This window comes from Littorina saxatilis, linkage group LG7 (assembly GCF_037325665.1).
Source record: "Littorina saxatilis isolate snail1 linkage group LG7, US_GU_Lsax_2.0, whole genome shotgun sequence".
Lineage (NCBI taxonomy): Eukaryota > Metazoa > Mollusca > Gastropoda > Littorinimorpha > Littorinidae > Littorina > Littorina saxatilis.
Window position 1 is genome coordinate 1092935 of NC_090251.1, and position 5000 is coordinate 1097934.

Consider the following 5000-nt stretch of genomic DNA (forward strand, 5'->3'; position numbering starts at 1 on the left):
TACCACCAGCAGCTATTGTTTTGTGACGGGACATCGTGACACACAATCTGTCACCGAGGGGAAAACCGCCCAGTGACAAATAGGCCTACCCGGCCTGGCACAGGACACAATACCCCTGGCACAGGACACAATACCCCTGGCACAGGACACAATCTGTAATGTTCTCGATCGATAATATAAGGAAGTGTCCTTTTAACTGTCCTCTTTCAAGGTAGACTTTACACCCTCTGCGTTGTTTTGACTGTGTTTTTGTGTGTGAGTGTGTGTGTCTGTGTGTGTGTGTGTGTGTGTGTGTGTGTGTGTGTGTGTAAGTGTGTGTGTTTGTGTGTGTGCGTGCGTGCGTGCGTGCGTGTGTGCGTAGGCTGTGCATGCGTGCGAGCGTGTGACCGTGTGTGTTTGCTGCGCGGACGATTTTTTTAGGCAACCTGAACCAATGTAAAATGTTTGTGGTAAGCATTTTCCAGATACCACTCCAAAGCAATTATACGTCCCCGACCCCCCCCCCCCCCCCCCCCCCCCTCCTTCCCCAAACCCCCAATCAGAGTGACTTCATTGGGTTCGACCAGACCACTTTTCAGCTAAGTCTAGTCCGACTTTAGTGATGAAGGTCGCCGGTGAAACTTGCCCCATATAATACTGTGCTGCGTGCACCCCAGTCTCTACAGTAACTGTATTTCGTCAAAACGCCGCCCGTAATCAGCTGTTGTTCGGGGTGTCCCCGCCAGCTCAGCGGTCTGTGGGGTGGACTCGCGGCCTACAAGTAGCGGGGGCAGTTGATGAGAACAGTTGATGAGAACTGTGCGAGAGATCGGGCCCAGTGTCTGGCGGTGTAACTTTCAGCATAACATGTCACAGCTTTCAGGCAGGTGAGTGGATTTGATCAGTACCAGACCGGTTTTACTTAAACAAAATATTGTATGTGTATTTGAAGCGTTTCAAATACCACCCCCACCTCCCCCTCCCTCCCCTACATTTTTCGTAGCGACAGCACAGTTGTAATTCAATACTTACGTTTCACTTTTAGTGTGGACAGTACCTAAAGTGTGCATATCACATTCTTATAGCGACTGATCGTAACACGCCTTTCACGTTTAGCGTGCAACGTGTTTATACAGCGTGCTTATCAACATCTTGTGGCGATTCTAACTTGTAAGGTTTACTTTGTTGACAGAACGTAGGTACATACTGGACTGGGTGGCCGAGTGGTAACGCACTTTCGCTCAGAAGCGAGAGGTTGCGAGTTCGACCCTGGGTCAGGGCGTTAGCAATTTTTTCCCCACTTTCCTAACCTAGGTGGTGGGTTCAAGTGCTAGTCTTTCGGATGAGACGAAAAACCGAGGTCCCTTCGTGTACACTACATTGGGGTGTGCACGTTAAAGATCCCACGATTGACAAAAGGGTATTTCCTGGCAAAATTGTATAGGCATAGATAAAAATGTCCACCAAATACCCGTGTGACTTGGAATAAAGGCCGTGAAAGGTGAATGCTCGCCCTAATAGGCTTGAGGTTTGCTGGCCGATGTGAATGCGTGATATATTGTGTAAAAAATGTCATCTCACACGGCAGAAATTAATATGTAAAGCGCATTGAGCATATATATGATTATGCGCTATAGCAAATGTCCATTATTATTATTATTATTATTATTATTATTATTATTACATAACCCCTTTTTTGATATACCACAAAGGCTAAGAGTTGCTATGCTCTAAACTCTCCTTTAACTGACACACCGTCAAACAAGCCAGGCGGTGCGCTATCCACACAGCTCTCAGTGTTGATACACAAAAATAATAAGCTTAGTGGTGCCGCAAAAAACCGGCTTGGGCCGGCCTTGGAATAATCATCCCAATAAGTCTACTCACAATTCAGAAAGTAGAAATGATTTATTGTACAAACATGGCCAACAGAGAACAGTTCATTACGCATTGTCTCATGAATAGGGGAGGGGGGGGGGGGAGGCAGAAAATGCGAATTTAGCAGCAGGGGAGTTTAAGCAACACGCGCTAAGGCCATCACGTGGTAGTGTCAGCCGCGACAGCAGGAACTTGTGTCAAAGTAACGTGGATGCAAGCTCCTGTTGTTGCGACAACAGATTTCAGTAAACCATGTCGTATATTTGTGTTAATGGACAATCGCGAGAGAGATATTCTATTTTCCAAGTGTATGGTATTGAGCATAGACGTGTTAGGTCAAGACACAGGATCTGACACATTGACCTAACAATGTGACAAGATATACGTGATCACAAAGTCATACAAGATAGACAAAGAATACTAAAGGTAAGAGGGCATGCCGACCTGACACTCATTTAACGCCCTTTGCCAGAGTTATCTTTAAAGGAAGCCCAGAGTTATCTTTTCTTGAAGCCCAGAGTTATCTTTTCTTGAAGCCCATAGTTATCTTTTCTTGAAGCCCAGAGTTATCTTTTCTTGAAGCCCAGAGTTATCTTTTCTTGAAGCCCAAATCAAACACAGGGGCCAACGTCCACAATCAAGGTTAATGTTTGGAATGTTTAACTCAGGACAAAAGCACACATTGACAAGAACCTGGACCTAACGGCTTTAAAGTTGACACACAAGAGACAGACAGAACAAAGTCAACTTCTCATTGTTATGGCCATCTTGGGCACATTCTCACATCATTCGCAGCGACATGTCTTTACTTGTTCTGTTGTGTCTCTAGTTTGTTAACTTTAAAAGCCGTTGGGTTGAGGTCCCTGTCAATTGTTGTGTCTCTAGTTTGTTAACTTTAAAAGCCGTTGGGTTGAGGTCCCTGTCAATTGTTGTGTCTCTAGTTTGTTAACTTTAAAAGCCGTTGGGTTGAGGTCCCTGTCAATTGTTGTTTTGTCCAGAATTAAACGCTCCAAAAATGTAACATTCATTGCGTTTTGTTTCCAGTAAAGGGTACAGGCGTTGTCCTTTCTGGTAGCTTATCTGGTAAATTTTTGGTAATGTTGTTATGCTTATTATTCGTGGGTCATTTCTTCGTGGAAAGTCGAGCTGCTATCACCAAAGATATCCTGTGGCCCCAATGCAAGTAAACATGAAACAGGGCTGTTTCCGACCAGCAGGGAAATGAGCAAAAAGCTTTGACACAAAATGAAATGATTGCATGAGGACACTGACGTTAACAGACGATGTTCAGAACTAACTCTGTCCAGTTTTTATGGGTGGTGAAAGAGTGCACTTCCTTGGTTTTATTGAGGCAAACTTCCCCGCGTGACAGTATCAGCCAATCACTAACAAGGGGTGTGTCTGAAACACGTGGACAAGGAGCACGTGGGGAAAGCTTGCCTCATTGAAAGCAAGAGTATTTACTCTTTCACAACAAATACAAACCAGAGTTGTTTCCGGAACTCGTCTATTAATTTGGCTGTTACCATGGAGACATTCCCTGTTCATACAGACATTCCCTGTTCATAGAGACATTCCCTGTTCATAGAGACATTCCCTGTTCATAGAGACATTCCCTGTTCATAGAGACATTCCCTGTTCATAGAGACATTCCCTGTTCATAAAGACATTCCCTGTTTATAGAGACATTCCCTGTTCATAGAGACATTCCCTGTTCATAAAGACATTCCCTGTTCATAAAGACATTCCCTGTTCATAGAGACATTCCCTGTTCATAGAGACATTCCCTGTTCATAGAGACATTCCCTGTTCATAAAGACATTCCCTGTTCATAAAGACATTCCCTGTTCATAGAGACATTCCCTGTTCATAAAGACATTCCCTGTTCATACAGACATTCCCTGTTCATACAGACATTCCCTGTTCATACAGACATTCCCTGTTCATAAAGACATTCCCTGTTCATAGAGACATTCCCTGTTCATAAAGACATTCCCTGTTCATAAAGACATTCCCTGTTCATAAAGACATTCCCTGTTCATAAAGACATTTCCAATTCGTTCGTAGGCACTCTCTGCTGGTTAAATGACACAAGTGTTTATCAAATAACTATAATGATCTGATTTATCAAGTGACTATAATGATCTGATTTATCAAGTGACTATAATGATCTGATTTATCAAGTGACTATAATGATCTGATTTATCAAATGACTATAATGATCTGATTTATCAAATGACTATAATGATCTGATTTATCAAATGACTATAATGATCTGATTTATCAAATGACTATAATGATCTGATTTATCAAATGACTATATAGCTATTCTGATGGACACGTGGGGGAATTCGGGGGCTGTGATTGGATGGTCTCTTCCGATCATCAAAGCATATTGCTACGGAAGTCGGCCATTTTTGCCAATATCCAAAAGCATGTTGTTGTTGTTGTCGTTTATAACTGAGGTTGAAAAATTCGCTTCATGACGAGACAAGTATAAATGCCATTGACCCAAACTGAAAACTTCGCTGCCGTCTGCTCACGTTGTACGGATTAGCTGTTCTCTTCTCCTCCCCTTGTTGCATCCTAGTTCTTCAGTTGTTTCTAGTTTTTCGTTGATGTTGTGTTTTGGTCTTCTTCATAAGTAGTCTTGTTCAAAATTAAAAAAACCTCAAACTTCTTTTTGTTGTATACGAATGAACTAATAAAATGCTGTTTAACAGCTGTGTTGTCAAATGGATTTTTTTCCAAAGTCAGTGTGGCGCCTGCGCAAAACTAATGCGCATAAGAAACGGCGTCTGCTATCAAAACCTGAGATCAACGCATCGACGCAAAAACTGTCATTTTGTAAGTTTGGAACAACAAATCAAGGTCAGAACAGCTATATAATCGCTATTGTATTTTCAGCGTAGCAAGACCCTATTGCTACGCTGAAAACACAATAGCTGTTAATAATGATCTGATTAATTATCAAATGACTATAATGATCTGATTGATCAAATGACTATAATGATCTGATTTATCAAATGACTATAATGATCTGATTTATCAAATGACTATGATTTAACACGTGTAAGCTAACCAAGACATGTTCCTATTTCAGGTCGGCCATTCAGTGTTCCTATTTCAGGTCGGCCATTCAG

The 5000-nt window shown here is 42.3% G+C and overlaps 1 protein-coding gene across 4 annotated transcripts in view; it reads left to right on the top strand.

Annotated features, from left to right (window-relative positions):
* The first annotated feature begins 626 nt into the window (after positions 1-626).
* Positions 627-5000, top strand: part of LOC138970428 (metal cation symporter ZIP14-like) — a 47238-nt gene continuing 42864 nt past the window's right edge. The window contains exons 1-2 of one of the 4 annotated variants that reach the window (XM_070342883.1): positions 627-866; positions 4988-5000. The exon at positions 4988-5000 is cut by the window's right edge and continues 476 nt beyond it. The gene's annotated coding sequence lies outside the window, so the exon portion shown is untranslated. Of the gene's footprint in view, positions 867-4960 lie in introns of all 4 variants that reach the window. The other 3 variants (XM_070342881.1, XM_070342882.1, XM_070342880.1) reach the window with 3 other exon arrangements.